This window comes from Pleurodeles waltl, chromosome 8 (genome assembly GCF_031143425.1).
Source record: "Pleurodeles waltl isolate 20211129_DDA chromosome 8, aPleWal1.hap1.20221129, whole genome shotgun sequence".
In the NCBI taxonomy this organism is placed as follows: Eukaryota; Metazoa; Chordata; class Amphibia; order Caudata; family Salamandridae; genus Pleurodeles; species Pleurodeles waltl.
Genome location: NC_090447.1, coordinates 703,826,669 through 703,843,484, shown reverse-complemented (window position 1 = coordinate 703,843,484; position 16,816 = coordinate 703,826,669).

Here is a 16,816-nt window from a genome sequence, read left to right as displayed (position 1 = left end):
ATAAATCTTCCCCGGTCTCTGGTGGTCTTCCTTCCCTCCTTGGGGGCAGATGGGCCTTCGCAATTTTATAGGCAAATCTGCCCCCAAGGGGAGCAGTTATGGCCAACAGTAATGTGCCCCCATGGGGAGCGACCTTTGCCCAAGGGGCTGCCACCCCAAACAAAACACACGTACACCCACACTAATCCATGGTGTCTAGAGGTTTCTCCCCCAATCTGCCCCCAAGAGGGGTAGAAATGGCCTAAATAAAATTTGACCCCAAGGAGAGCAACCCTTGTCTAAGGGGTCGCTCCCCATACATAAAAACATAAAGGGGGTCATTACAACCCTGGCGGACAGTGTTAAAGCCGCGGTAAGACCGCAAACAGGCCGGCGAAAAAAAAAAAGGGAATTATGACCGTGGCGGAAACCGCCAACAAAGACAGCCACTTTAACACTCCGACTGCCACGGCGGTACAGACAAGCAGCGTGACGGTCACCGCCAACAGACAGGCGGGAGACAAAGTACCACCCACAGTATCACAACCTACCAATCCGCCACCTTTTCCGGGGCGGATTCACCGTGGATAAAAACACGAAGGAAACAGCCATTTTAATGCGAAAACGCTCACCTCCACACACTCCACGAGGAACAAGGGCACCATGGAGCCGGAACTCCAAATACTCCCTTCGATAGTCTTACTGCTTCTGTACGATCATCATCAACGCCGAAGACAACGGTGAGTACTGCACCTACGACATAGGGGAGGGGGGAGGCAAAAGTCAGGGACACGCACACGCAACACCCCCACCCCCACCTCGACCCTCACCCACTACAACACACACACCAATGCATATCCAAACATAAAAGTAACAACCCCAAAACCCCCCGGAAGAATGCAAAGACAAAATGAAATGAATTCAACCATTGTAGTGTATCAAAATACAGTAACCAAATGTATACAGATATATATACACATTCAACAAAATCTACATCACAATTAGTAGTGCAGGTATGCACCATTCAATGTCCGTGGACCACTGGGCCCAAAATGCATGGGCGAGGCCCACATCAGATACCTGAGCAAAACGGAGAGAAAACTGCAGGGGCGTCAGATTGAAATACAACAGGCACCTCAGGGGGAAGGGAAGGGGGGGCACCTCAGCCGGATGACAGCACCACGCCAGATCCACGAGGGGGCTCTATGCCCATTGATGTATCCTGGGGAGTGCAAAGCCACAGTCTCTCAAGTCTCTACAGTGGGTGGCTTGCCCACTGTACCATCCTGGGGAGTGCAAAGCCACAGTCTCTCAAGTCTCTACAGTGGGTGGGTTGCCCACTGTTCCATCCTGGGGAGTGCAAAGCCACAGTCTCTCAAGTCTCTACAGTTGGTGGGTTGCCCACTGTACCATCCTGGGGAGTGCAAAGCCACAGTCTCTCAAGTCTCTACAGTGGGTGGTTTGCCCACTGTTACATCCTGGGGAGTGCAAAGCCACAGTCTCTCAAGTCTCTACGGTGGGTGGTTTGCCCACTGTTCCATCCTGGGGAGTGCAAAGCCAGTCTCTCAAGTCTCTACAGTGGGTGGCTTGCCCACTGTACCATCCTGGGGAGTGCAAAGCCACAGTCTCCCAAGTCTCTACAGTGTGTGGGTTGCCCACTGTTCCATCCTGGGGAGTGCAAAGCCACAGTCTCTCAAGTCTCTACAGTTGGTGGGTTGCCCACTGTACTATCCTGGGGAGTGCAAAGCCACAGTCTCTCAAGTCTCTACAGTGGGTGGTTTGCCCACTGTTACATCCTGGGGAGTGCAAAGCCACAGTCTCTCAAGTCTCTACAGTGGGTGGATTGCCCACTGTTCCATCCTGGGGAGTGCAAAGCCAGTCTCTCAAGTCTCTACAGTGGGTGGCTTGCCCACTGTACCATCCTGGGGAGTGCAAAGCCACAGTCTCTCAAGTCTCTACAGTGGGTGGCTTGCCCACTGTACCATCCTGGGGAGTGCAAAGCCACAGTCTCTCAAGTCTCTACAGTGGTTGGTTTGCCCACTGTACCATCCTGGGGAGCGCAAAGTCACAGTCTCTCAAGTGGATGACAGTCTCCACTGGTTCTGGAGGGGGACTGGTGCCCAGAGTGCTTCATCCTGTTAATGATTGAGGTAGTGGATGCTGTTCTCCACTGGTTCTGGAGGGGGACTGGTGCCCAGAGTACATCACTCTCCCCGTGACGGTCCCAGTTCCGTCACTCCCCTGCTGCACATGGGCTAGCGGTGCTTGAGTTGGCAGTGCTTGCCCTGTTCAGCGGTGCTTGCCCTGTTCAGTGGTGCTTGCCATGGCGGTCTTTGCCCTGTTCAGCTGTGCTTGAGTGTGCAGTTTCTGAGCTGTTCAGCAGTGCTTGCCCTGTTCAGCGGTGCTTGCCATGGCGGTCTTTGCCCTGTTCAGTGGTGCTTGAGTGTACAGTTTCTGACCTGTTCAGCAGTGCTTGCCCTGTTCAGCGGTGCTTGCCCTGTTCAGCGCTGCTTAACTTTGCTGTCTCTGACCTGTGCAGCTGTGTTTGCCATGGCGGTCCCTCATTGTCCAGAGGGGCTGTGGCTGCCGGGGCCCTCCTGGGCACTGACTCTGGCGGTGGTCTCCTGACCAGTGACGACGGGACTGCCCTCCTGGGCACTGACTCTGGCGGTGGTCTCCTGACCAGTGGCGACGGGACTGCCATCCTGGGCACTGACTCTGGTGGTGGTCTCCTGACCAGTGATGAAGGGAGTGGTCTCCTGACCAGTGACAAAGGGACTGCCCTCCTGGGCACTGACTCTGGTGGTCTCCTGACTAGTGACGATCGAGCTGGCGGTGGCCTCCTGGGCAGCGGGGATGATGGCGGCCTTCTCCATCGTGCTGCTCTTCCCAGACTTTGGCGCTTTTTTCTGCCCCTTCCCCATCTTGGGAGAAGTCACAGCTGACTTGACACTTTCCCCGGGACCCTTGTGAGCGGCTTTGCCGGCTGGAGTCTTCCCCCTATCCCGTCGGGCACTGTCCAACTTCTGGTGCTTCACGGGGGGGACTGGCTGTGCTTTGGCTCCGTGTCACACTGGCTGCCCTGGTGCCCGGTGCACTTCACATACCTCTAACAGGCACCACTGGTACCGGAGATTTTTTGGCTGAGGTGCTAGTACGGGACCTATGAATTGGAGGGAGGGGTGGTGGGAAAGAGGTCAACGTTGCTCAGGAAAAGTTTCTGACGAACACTGGGATGGGTAGCTGGAGGGGGTCTGGGAGTGGAGATAGAGGAGGTGGTTGTAGGAGGTGTACCTTTTGATGATTTGGGTGCAGGTGCATGTTCTGGAGGCTGTTGTGAGGTGGATGGATGTTGGGTGTGTGTGTGCCCGCGTTTGTGTACTTTGGGAGGGGGCGTCACAGACACACTGGGAGAGGACACAAGAGACGTGTAAATGGGAGTGGGGGCGGTGAGTGCAGGTGAGCGGGGTGTGGTGGTGGGTGTGCTGGTGCGGGTCCTAGTGGCTGTAGTGGTAGTGCATGCAGGTGAGAGTGTAGACGACACTGGGAGGGAGGAGGGACACGACGAGGAGGGGGACACAGTGGAGGCAGTGGATGTTGCTGTGTCTGTATGTGGGTGATGCTTGTGTGAGTGCCTGTGGGATGTGTGGTGCCTATGTTTGCCTGAGCTTCCCTTGTGTGTTGAGGTGTGTGCAGGCTGGTCTGATGGTGTGCTTGGGATAGGCTGGGGTACAGGGGAGTGGGTCTGGGTAGAGGAAGTTGGAGGGGGGAGGCTAGACACAGGGACAATGGCTGCCATCAGTGCTAAGGCCAGAGATTGCAGGGTTCCATGATGGGCAGCCTGACCAGAATGAATGCCCTCCAGGAATGCATTAGTGTTGTTGCAACTCCCTTTCTACACCTGGATGGCATTCACAATGGTAGACTGCCCAACAGTGAGTGACCTGAGGAGGTCAATGGCCCCCTCACTGAGGGCAGCAGAGGTGACAGGGACAGGGGCTTAGGTGCCTGGGGCGAAGGTGATGCCCACCCTCCTGGGTGAGCGGGCACGGGGCGAAGGCAGAGGGGCTGCTGGGAGGGCGGTGCTGGTAGGGGGGGTGGCGGCTGTACATGTAGAAGTGGGGGGCACAGATTTTGCCGCCACCACAAGGGAGCTCCCATCGGAGGACGAGTCTGTGTCGCTGGTTGCTGATCCGGTGACCGCCGTGAAGCTACCCTCGCCCTCCGTCCCACTGGTGTATTCAGACTCCGTGGTGTGGCCCTCCATGGCCATATGGGATGCAGCTCCCTCGTGCACCGGTGCCACTGTACCTCCGCTGATGATGCTGATGCACAAAAGAACAGGGAGAGCAAAAAAAGGGGGGGGAACGACAGAAGAAAGACAGGTTGAGTGAATGGCTTACCGCTACCGTTGGTGGACAATACAGAAACAGGAGCCCCCTGCACTACGCAGCGCTGTTGGGCTCTACTGATGCAGTTCCTGGGATATGGCCAACATGGCTATGGTGTACATCAGCACACATAGATGACACAGGGGCATGTATACCTGTACTTGGCACTCTACAGAGGTGGGGTGGAGTGCCACATGGCCTGCATTATGGAGGGGCCTAGCCTACGGAACTCGCCCTGGCCTAGGGAAACCCACAGCCCTCCTCCCCCACCCAGACACCTTCACTGCGCGCAAAGTCCGCAGAATGATGTTGTACTCCCCCCCTTGTATCTGCTGTGATGCCCTCAAGCACCCATCCAACTCAGGGTAGGCCACCGCCAGGATCCGGAACATCAGGGGGGTCATGGTGCGATGGACACCCCTCCCACGTTCGGAGGCCATCCCCAGCTTAGCCTCCACCATCTTCTTGCTCCAGCAGCGAATGTCCTCCCATTTTTTCCGGAAGTGGGTGCTCCGTCTCTTGTGGACCCCCAGGGTCCGGATGTCCTTGGCGATGGCACGCCAAATAGCCTTCTTCTGCTGGGCGCTGACCTACAGGACATGTACAGGGGAAGAATAGAAGTCATTACCAACTGCACCGTCGAAGTGAGAGGCCCACATCCCTGCCCTTGCTATGTGGCACATGCATTCACAGTCCTTCATGCTCGCAGAACTCTGCCCCCTTCCTTCTTACAACCAGACCTCTCCACCCAGGCATAGCCCATACAACTCGCACCCTATGTACTCACCTGTTGGTCTGGAGGACCGTAGAGTAGCGTGTACTGGGGGAGGACCCCGCCCACGAGCTTCTCCAACTCCTGTGCAGTGAAGGCAGGGGCCCTTTCCCCAGACGCATGAGCCATTGTCTCTTCCAGACCGAGGTCATAGCAGCACTTGCAGTATAGGTTCTCTCCTGTTGAAGATCAGGTATTGAGTGATTGAACAGATAGAAAATGGCGGTGATGTCCGCGGCGGTGCGTATCATCACCGCCGGCGCACTTCGTCATTGGCTCCTGGAACCCATACGGTCCAATGTTCACCAATGCAGCATTGCGCTGCGGTCTTCGACCGCCTACCGCGACGGTGTACAACGCCAGCGCAGTTACCTCACATCCCATTGTCCCAGTTTAGAGGTCAGGCACCCACCATTTCAGGGGCCCACATGGCTTCATTTTCAACTGCGTCTCACATACCTAGGCCTGGACTCAACACACATACAGACAACTTTTTGGATTATGTTTCGTGTTCTGTGTAGCTGTGGGTACATACCTCTGAGTAGCTTGACTCTGTGGTCGCTGTTGTCCTTCCTAGGCACCATCAGCTGGGACATGTGAGAAGATGGCGGAATCCTCCGGTAATCCGACCGCTGGTGGACCTGTTGACAATGGAGGAGCGACATTTAATCATCACCTACAGGTTTGACAGTGGCACAATCCAGGAACTGTGTACCCAGTTGGAGCCTGACCTGATGTCAGCAATCCGCCATCCCACAGGAATCCCCCCTCAAGTGCAGGAGCTGTCAGTGCTCCATTTCCTTGCAAGTGGGTCTTTTCAAACAACAGTGGCCATGGCATCAGGGATGTCCCAGCCTATGTTTTCCAATGTGTTGTCCAGAGTGTTGTCTGCCCTGCTGAAACACATGAGGAGCTACATAGTTTTCCCTGAGGTGGAGGATTTGGCTACTGTTAAAGGTGACTTCTATGCCCGTGGACATATCCCCAACATCATAGGTGCCATTGATGGGACCCATGTAGCTCTGGTCCCCCCCCATAGGAGTGAACAGGTGTACAGGAACTGGAAGAGTTATCATTCAATGAATGTACAAATGGTATGTTTGGCAGACCAGTACATCTCCCAGGTAAATACTATGTTCCCTGGCTCTGTGCATGACTCCTACATCCTGCGGAATAGCAGCATCCCTTTTGTGATGGGTCAACTCCAGAGGCACGGTGTGTGGCTATTAGGGGACTCTGGTTACCCCAACCTGTCATGGCTACTGACCCCAGTGAGGAATCCCAGGACCAGGGCAGAGGAACGCTCCAATGAGGCCCATGGGCGGACTAGAAGGGTGATCGAACGCTCCTTCGGCCTCCTGAAGGCCAGGTTCAGGTGCCTCCATATGAGAAGTGGTTCCCTATTCTACTCACCAAGGAAGGTGTGCCAGATCATCATCGCCTGCTGTATGCTTCACAAACTTCCTTTGCGACGCCAGGTGCCTTTTCTGTAGGAGGATGGTCCAGATGACGGTGTTGTGGCAGCTGTGGAGCCTGTGGACAGTGATGAGGAGGAAGCATAGGAAGAAGACATTGACAACAGGGACTCAGTCATCCAGCAATATTTCCAGTGACACACAGGTGAGAACACATTCTTGCCTAGTACAAGTACTTTCACACTTCTACCTTTATCCTGTCTGTCTATTTCAAGCAGTATTTGGTATCTGAGTTGTACATATCCATTACGGATTCACAGGTGTGGTTACCAACGTGTGTCATCTGCTTGCATCCTTCATGGACTTGTGATGTGTGACATAGGTATGTTGAAATTACATTTGAAAGCACATTTTGTCACTGTCATTCCTAATACACATTTTCAAAATCACAGACTGACTCCAGATTGTTTTGTGCTTCAAGGGTGTTTATTGAAGTGCTAAATATTGGAGGGGGTGGTAAAATGTTGATGGGTGATGGTGGAGGAATGTCCATGGCAGAGTCCAGTCTATTAGTCTCACAGGTGCACTGTCCATATGGGCATAGGAAGTGGAGCTGTGGCAGTTCCAATATGGACAGGGTTACAAAGTGGGACAGTGGGATGACAATCAGGGTGGTCTCATTTCTTGGCGGGGGTCTTGGCATCGTGCTCTGTCCTGTTCCTGTATCTCAGGGACCGCTTGCGGGGTGGTTCTCCGTCTGACGGGGTGGGGTGCTGGTGTGGTGGTCCTGTGGCAGGACGTCCTGTCCACTAGTGCCGGCAGAGGTGGTGGGCAGTTCTTCGTCCATGCTAGTGTCAGGGGCCCCTTGGATTGCCACGGTGTCCCTCATGATGTTCTGTATGTCCTTCAGCACCCCTACGATGGTGCCCAGGGTGGAGCTGATGGTTCTGAGTTCCTCCCTGAACACCAAATTCTGTTCCTCCTGCAGGCGCTGGGTCTCCTGGTAACTTGGCCAGGACCATAGCCATCGTCTCCTGGGAGTGGTGGTATGCTCCCATGATGGAGGAGAGGGCCTTGTGGAGAGTGGGTTCCCTTGGCCTTTCCGCCCCCTGTCGCACAGCAGCCCTCCCAGTTCCCCTGAGTTCCTGGGCCTCCGTCCCCTGGACCGTGTGCCCACTACCACTGCCCCCAGGTCCTTGTTGTTGTTGGGGTGGTGGGTTATCCTGGGTTCCCTGTAGTGGTGGACACACAGCTGATTGACGTGTCCTGGGTACAGAGGTATGGGCCCGCTGGGGGGGTGCTGTGCTGGTGTTTCCAGAGGGTGGAAGGTCAGTGTTGGGCTGTGCCTGTGCGAGGGGAACCGACTGTCCCGAGGCCCACGATGGTCCAGGCTGGTCATCTGGATCCAGTTGGCCAGAGCTGCTGTCATCACTGTGGGCCTCTTCTGTGGGTGGGGTAGAGATGTCTGGACCCTCCTGTCTGGTGATGTTGGGTAGTGGTCCTACAGGGGTATAAAAGCATGATTATTGCATGTGTGTGTGTCATGGTGTGCAATGGGTGGGTGAGTGTGTACCCCAGTGCTAGCATTCCTGTGTGGGGGCTTGTGTGATGATGGTTGGGGGGGTGTTATGGGTATGTGCTGTGGGCATGCTTTAGTGAGGGGTGACCATGCTTTGTGGTGTCATGCAGGGCTTGGTGATGGGATGGTTGGTTTGTGTTATTAGTACATTAGAGAGGAGTTGGAGTGAAAGGGGAGGGGTGAGGGTGGTGGTGTGTGATAGCATGCAGGTAGGGTGGGGGATATGATAGTTAAGATTTGACTTACCAGTGTCCATTCCTCCACCGACTCCTCCAAGGCCCCCAGGATGCATGATGGTCAAGACCTGCTCCTCCCATGTTGTTAGTTGTGGGGGATGAGGTGGGGGTCCACCGCCAGTCCGCTGTACCGCGATGTTGTGCCTGGAGACCACAGAACGCACCTTCCCCCGCATGTCGTTCCACCTCTTCCTGATGTCCTCCCGATTTCTTGGGTGCTGTCCCGCTGCGTTCACCCTTTCGACTATTCTTCGCCATAGCTCCATCTTCCTAGCTATGGAGGTGTGCTGTACCTGTGATCCAAGCTGTGGCTGAGGTTTTGTTTTCGCCAGTTTATCACTGACCTTTGGTGTGGCGGACTTGTGTGGGTGTCTGAATTTCGGCAGATTCCGAGATGTGTGTCATAATAGCTGTGGCGGAATTCCGCAGCCGCAGCGGTGTTTTGGCAGTCTTCTGCACGGCGGTAAGCGTCTTTCACCGCCAATGTTGTAATAACCCCCAAAGTGAATAAATAAATATATGTATCCCTGGTGTCTAGAAGTTTTTTCCCCCCTTGGGGGCAGAGCGGCCTAATTGTATTAGGCTGATCTGCCTCCAGGGGGGCAGAAAAGGCTTAAAAATACTTCCCCCCCCCTTGGGAGTGGCCCTTGCCAAAGGGGCCGCTCCCCTTATGGGTTAGTATAAAAAAAAATAATCCCTGGTGTCTTATGGTTTCTGCCCCCCCGGGGGCAGATCGATCTAATTATATTAGGCCGATCTGCCCCCGGAGGGGCAGAAATCACATAATAATAATTTGCCCCCCCCCCCCGGAGCGACCCTTGCCCAAGAGGTTGCTCCCCACACATAAAAAAATAAAAATAAACACAAAAAAATTAATCCTGGTGTCTAGTGGTTTTTGCCCCCCCCCCCCGGGGGCAGATCGGCCTAATAATTTTAAATGCCCCAAAAATCATTTCCCCCCCTAGGGAGTGGCCCTCGCCCCAGGGGCCGCTCCCCTTATGCGCAAGTACAAAAAAAAAAAATCTCTGGTGTCTAGTGGTTTCTGCCACCCCGGGGGGGCAGAAATGGCCTAGTAATAATTCCCCCCCCCCCGGAGCAACCCTTGCCCAAGGGGTCGCTCCCCAAACATAAAAAACTAAAAATAGGGGACAGGGGGGCAGAAATGGCCTAAAAATCATTTGCCCCTGTGGGGAGCGGTCCTTGACCAAGGGGCCGCTCCTCTTATTTGAAATGGCAAAACAAAAATAAAATTCTAGTGCCATTTCTGCTGCCCGATCGCGATAGACATGAAAGGAGAGGAAATACCTTTCCTCTCCTTTCATGCCTCTCTGCCCCCTCCACGAGATCGGGGGAGAAATGCTTTAGCAATTCTCCTTCGATTGGCGCTGGAAGCTGAGCTTCCAGCGCCGGGGGGAAGGCCTCTGATGAGGTCTGCGCACGAAAGCACGCTGACATCATCAGATGCCACAGGGGTGTCACGGGGGTGCGGGTGAAAGGGGAAGCGATTCCGGGCCCATAGCCGGACAAGGTGGTCTCGTAACTAAAATATGTATTAAGAGCACCCCACCAATTCTACTCAATCAGACAATAAATTCAAATGTTGGAAGGTCCCACTCACCACATAGAGGAGGGGATGTGGATGACACTGGTATGTTAGCTATGTCAGATATAGACTTACTCAATGAGCCACTCTCTGAGGATCACTATGTTGGTCCTGAGCCAGTGTGCTCAGTGGTAGAGCAGCTATAGTGTTTGCCATAATAGTTTTGACCACATTGGTGTGAGATTTGATGATAACAAAACAAATGACAACCTAATTGCCTTGGAGTTAAGAGCCCCATCTGAGGATGTAACTAAAATATGTATTAGGAGCACCCCACCCATTCTACTCAATAAGACAGTAAATTCAAATGTTGGAAGGTCCCACTCACCACATAGAGGAGTGGATGTGGATGACACTGGCACGTCAGCTATGTCAGATATAGACTGACTCAATGAGCCACTCGCTCAGGATCACTATGTTGGTCCTGATTTAGGGTGCTTGGTGGTAGATCATCAAGCCCATATGGTCCCTAACACTTTATTGAGAATTAACCCAGGTGAGACTATTACTTACACCACATCCTGAGTGATGAACAGCCAAATTTCAGGAAATGTTGTACAATTTATATGATGGAATGTGGTTTACAGACGAAGTTATGTGACACTGACTGGGAAGAGTTTATCGATGCTCATCAAATAATCCTACTTAAGGAAACATGGGCTGTATAGCCAGTGTATAGGATGGGGTTTCTTACCTTTTATGCCAACGCTAACCCAGCAAAGTCACGTTGAACTTCAGGGAATTTACTCATCCAGATAAAAAACACCCATGACTATAGAGTCAAAGTGATCGAAACAGGCACTAAGGATATATTAGGCATTCATATTATAAATAAAGGTCCTTGCCCCATCAAGCACATAGTGGTATTGAACATTTACATACACTCGGTTCCTCACATCATTCTAGGTCTGCAACACCTAGACTGCAACACTGCGTTTGAACCTCTTGACTCATTATCATCCTTAATGGCCAAGGAAGATGCTGAGTGGGGTTTACCTGAGCTTACAATGAACCTGGCCATACGGTGGCCAAAAGTGACTCTTACTTTATTTGATCTTTGTCTAAATCATAGCTTAAGAGCTGCTAATGGATGAAAAAGTTTGATTTCTGCTCCAGCCGACCTTTTAATAGGGAGTGTACACAAACCGTATAGACTGTTGTGGCGCGGCTACTCACCTAAAAACCAGGCTGTCTGCAGGGACGATGACTATTCTCCCGACCACCTGAGGCACCCGTTGGTGCTGCTGATTGCAGTAGGAGCCCCGGCAGGTACCCCAAAAGGGAAGGGGAGTTTGGAAAAAGAGAGAAAAAAAACATTGCACTCCTTTTCACCAGGTCCAGCCGGGTGCGGCTCTTCAGGTTATAGAGGACTGTCAGGGGATCCCCTTGAAGTTGCCTTTCTGTGACAAATTATGCTATTGGTGAAGCTATGTGCTATTAAGATACTGTTTCACAACATTCAGTAAAGCATGCACTGGTTTCATTAAACAGCATTCAAAAAGGTGTGCAGTGATCTCATTAAATTCATCTAATTTGGTTATCTCAGCACATTGACCTGGTAATATCAGCAACTTGGCCCTCTCTCTCTTCTCACTAATTACTACGTGCAAAAGGTGACGAATTATGAATGTCTCTAAACAAAATTGGAAGTTCTACTAGTCTCTTTCATGGATCTGCACTTTCACATTAGGTTTTCTATGGTAAAATTACAACATAAAACGAATTGCAATACCAAAAGCAAGAAAACTCACATATGGAGTATCCCTAGCACTGAATTGCATTATCACTATTAACATAAAATGAATTGCAATAACAAAAGCAAGTAAACTCACACATAAAGTAATCCTAGCACTTAATTGTGTAATCACTATTAGTACAAAAAATAAACAAGTGGAGGACAGCGATGTTCTGTCACGTTCTCAGTTACAAAGAAAAAGATGTCAAGGCCCCCAGAGCTAAATCTGTTATTCAACCCTCATCAAGGCCCACACTCATAAATCATGTTTGTGTCTTTAGAAGAGGCCTTTCAAAGTCTCAAGAAGGCTAGAGTGCAATTAGTCTCAGTTTTCAGCTTTCACCAAAAAAGGAAGAAACCATAATAAAATTCTACACAAACAGATTCCAGAAAATGTGTTCCACTTAGCTGACAAAAGTGTGTTCTTTCCAGAAGATCTCTGCTGAGGCTCTTTGCTGCCAGCCAGGTCAAGAGGGCAGCGGGTGGGGCCTGGAGGGAATTTCACAGTGCAGAGGGCTTTGCTTGCCAGACAGGAAGAGAGCCAAGCAGTGTCATGTGCACAGCAAGAGTATTTATAGACTCATGTTTTGGAAAACAGAATGCAGCTGCTTCCTGGAGACCTTGGAGCATGGTGGTTGTCTGGCAACCAATAAACAAGTAAACCTGACACATTTTATTAGCATAGGGACTGACACAGTCACATGTTCAACAAGCATTGGTGAAAACAACTATGTAGTCCAACAAGAATTGGTAACATCAAGTATATATCAAACATTTGCAATATCTACCCCGAAATGCAGACAGCACAATGACATTACAAGCAACCCAGTGGTGCTAGATGCACATGATTGAAACAATGCCCCTGTTGACAAATTAGGCAGAGTTGTTAGGTCCTGACATAGACTACGCCCTGTTATATGTAAGATTCTGGGTACATGTGGCCAACATGACAGTTGTTCCTAGGACCGATAGTGAGCATACTGCTTTGCTCACAGATATTCGTCCAGGACTTTTTGGTGCCGCTTCAGAGGAGGCTCCCGATTCACCTGAAATCCTGTTAAGTTATACTAATATTCATAGGAACATAAAATGGGCCATTATTAATGAAAATAATTGTATCAAGGTGAACTAGTTAAGAATTTTGGGTCCTTTGATCAGATCATATATTCCTCTGGAAATAAGCCCAGCTTTATCAAAAAATATTAACATTTATTTTGAGCTTTAAAACTTTTATTTATGAAGCAGACTGGGAAAAATCAAGCTAGTCCTAAAAAACATATCTGATTCTCATCTGTATGTAGGCTTGCCAAGAGAAGTGTGGAAAAAACCATTAAGCTTGGTACAAAGGGGAAATAACCCTGGCAAGGAAGTTTTACAAGCCTTGTTTGCTTAGGGCCAAGAAAACATGGCCGGAATTGCAATGGGAACAGATGCTGGTAGCCTGGTAGAAACATGATCACAGAACATTTTGAAAAATAGTGGCAGTGGGAAACAGTAGTGGTAATCCTGTTTCTGATGTGTTTGTATAGAGCTGGATTGATAATTTTAAGGCTGTAGGAAGTTGGCTTTGTATATACTATTTCAAAGTAAGAAATAGTGTGCACAGAGTCCAAGGATTCCCCGTAGAGGTAAGATAGTGGCAAAAAGAGATAATTCTAATGCTCTATTTTGTGGTAGTGTGGTCGAGCAGGAGGCTTATCAGAGGGTAGTGTTAAGCATTTGTTGTACACACACAGGCACTAAATGAGGAACACACACTCAAAGACTTACTCCAGGCCAATAGGTTTTTATATAGAAAAATAAATGTTGTTAGTTTATTTTAAGAATCACAGGTTCAAGATTTACAAGTAATACTTCAAGTGAAAGGTATTTCACTCAGGTATTCTAGGAACTTTGAATAATCACAATATCATGTACAGTTTTGACAAAAATGGCAATAAGCTATTTTAAAAGTGTACACGGTGCAAAAATCAACAGTTCCTGGGGGAGGTAAGTAAATGTTAAGTTCACCGGTAAGTAAAACACTTACAGGGTTCAAAGTTGGGTCCAAGGTAGCCCACCGTTGGGAGTTCAAGGCAACCCCAAAGTTACCACACCAGCAACTCAGGGTCGGTCAGGTGCAGAGGTCAAAGAGGTGCCCAAAACCCATAGGCTTCAATGGAGAACAGGGGTGCCCTGTTCCAGTCTGCCTGCAGGTTAGTACCCGCGTCTTCGGGGGGCAGACCGGGGGTTTTGTAGGGCACCAGGGGGGTCACAAGCAGGCACAGAAAGCACACCCTCAGTGGCACAGGGGCGGCCGGATGCAGAGTGCAAACAGGCGTCGGGTTTTGTATTGGAAGCAATGGGGAGACCCGGGGGTCTCTTCAACGATGCAGGCAGGCACGGGGGCTCCTCGGTATAGCCACCACCTGGGCTAGGCAGAGGGTCACCTGGGGGTTGCTCCTGCACTGGATTTCGGTTCCTTCCGGTCCTGGGGGCTGCGGGTGCAGTGTTGGTTCCTGGCGTCTGGTCCCTTGTTACAGGCAGTCGCAGTGAGGGGGAGCCTCTGGATTTCCTCTGCAGGTGTCGCTGTGGAGGCTCAGGGTGGTCAACTCTGGCTACTCACGGGCTTGCAGTCACCCGGGAGTCCTCCCTGTAGTGTTGGTTTTCCGAAGGTCGAGCTGGGGGTGTCGGGGGCAGAGTGGAAAGTCTCACGCTTCCGGCGGGAAACGTGAAGTCCTTGAAGTTGTTTCTTTGTTACAAGAAAGTTGCAGATGTTTGAACAGAGCAGCTGTTCACTGGAGTTTCTTGGTCCTTGGGTGCAAGGCAGTCTTCTGAGGCTTCAGAGGTCTCTTGTCCCTGTTGGATGCGTTGCTGTTGCAGTTTTCTTCGAAGTTGGGAGACAGGCCGGTAGGGCTGGGGCCAAAGCAGTTGTCGTCTCCGTCTTCACTGCAGGGCTTCAGGTCAGCAGTCCTTCTTCTTCTTTAGGTTGCAGGAATCTAATTTCCTAGGTTCTGGGGGCCCCAAAATACTGAATTTAGGGGTGTGTTTAGGTCTGGGAGGGCAGAAGCCAATGGCTACACCCTCTTTGTGCCTCCTCCCTGTGGAGGGGGGGGCACATCCCTAATCCTATTGGGGGAATCCTCCATCCACAAGATGGAGGATTTCTAAAAGTAAGAGTCACATCAGCTCAGGACACCTTGGGGGCTGTCCTGACTGGTGGGTGACTCCTCCTTGTTTTCCTAATTATCTCCTCCAGCCTTGCTGCCAAAAGTGGGGGCAGTGGCCGGAGGGGCGGGCATCTCCACTAGCTGGGATGCCCTGTGGCACTGTAACAAAGGGGGTGAGCCTTTGAGGCTCACCGGCAGGTTTTACAGTTCCTGCAGGGGGAGGTGAGAAGCACCTCCACCCAGTACAGGCTTTGTTCCTGGCCACAGAGTGACAAAGGCACTCTCCCCATGTGGCCAGCAACATGTCTGGTGTGTGGCAGGCTGGCAAAAACTAGTCAGCCTACACTGAAAGTCGGGTATATTTTCAGGGGGCATCTCTAAAATGCCCTCTGGGTGTATGTTACAATAATTTGCACACTGGCATCAGTGGGCATTTATTGTGCTGAGAAGTTTGACACCAAACTTCTCAGTTTTCAATGTAGCCATTATGGAACTGTGGAGTTTGTGTTTGACAAACTCCCAGACCATATACTCTTATGGCTACCCTGCACTTACAATGTATAAGGTTTTGTTTAGACACTGTAGGGGCACAGTGCTCATGCACATATGCCCTCACCTGTGGTATAGTGCACCCTGCCTTAGGGCTGTAAGGCCTGCTAGAGGTGTGACTTACCTATGCCACAGGCAGTGTGAGGTTGGCATGCCACTCTGAGGGGAGTGCCATGTTGACTTAGTCATTCTCTCCCCACCAGCACACACAAGCTGTGAAGCAGTGTGCATGTGCTGAGTAAGGTGTCCCCAGGATGGCATAAGACATGTTGCAGCCCTTAGAGACCTTCCCTGGCATCAGGGCCCTTGGTACCAGGGGTACCAGTTACAAGGGACTTACCTGAGTGGCAGGGTTGTGCCAATTGTGGAGACAAAGCGTACACTTTAGGGAAAGAACACTGGTGCTGGGGCCTGCTTAGCAGGGTCCCAGAACACTTTCAAATCATAACTTACTATCAGCAAAGGCAAAACGTCAGGGGGTAACCATGCCAAGGAGTCATTTCCTTACAAAGGCACTGTACAGTAAATACCAAAATACCTGTTCTGATGCTTCCGTAACTCATGATGTCATATTGAATTCCTCTCTGGACATAGGAACCTCAAATTTAACTAAGAGTCATTTAATAGTATTTATCATGGAAGAAACAAGATCTGCTCTGTTACAGATGGATGGGGAGAAATACCCAGGCCTGGATAGCATACCTACTGATTTCTTTCAACACCTGATATCTGGATCCTGTACGAGAACATGCTAACAAATGCAGTCTCCTGGGGGAAAGGGAAGGAGTGAAGTTCCAGCAACATGACAAGGTACAATTATTGTCCCTAGATATAAAAAGGGCCACAGAATTACGTGCTAATTGTTAGATTAATAAGTCTACTTGATATTTCTCAGAAGGTCTTTTGTTGCCAAGTTTTAATGCGGATCCAGGAGTGGATGGCTGATAACAATGTTACATCACACTTTTAGCCGGGTTTTCAAGCGAAGATTGGGACAGTGGGTCAGGCATTTAATTTTTTGACTGTTTGTAGGACACATGTTACAATTGGTAAAGAGCACTTTTATGTGGCCCTTATGGGCATGAGGACCACTTTCAACCTAAAGCGGAAACAAAATCTCGGGGAGGTGATCGGTCAGACGATGCTGCCTAGTGACTAATTGCATCTTTTAATTAGACTCCACATAGACACATTTGTCCAGGTGAGGTGGAATGACCAAGATGTTCTAACTCTGAGGATCATAATTGAGCTCCGTGTGTGCCAGCATTGCGTGTTTGACCTAACCCTCTTTTCATTGCTTAAGAATAGAATGGTGGATGATCCTTCTAAATGCCAACACGATGCTCCAAAGGTAGCTGTTGTATGGGTAACGGTCCTGCTCTTTCCAGATGATACCCTTTTGATTTTG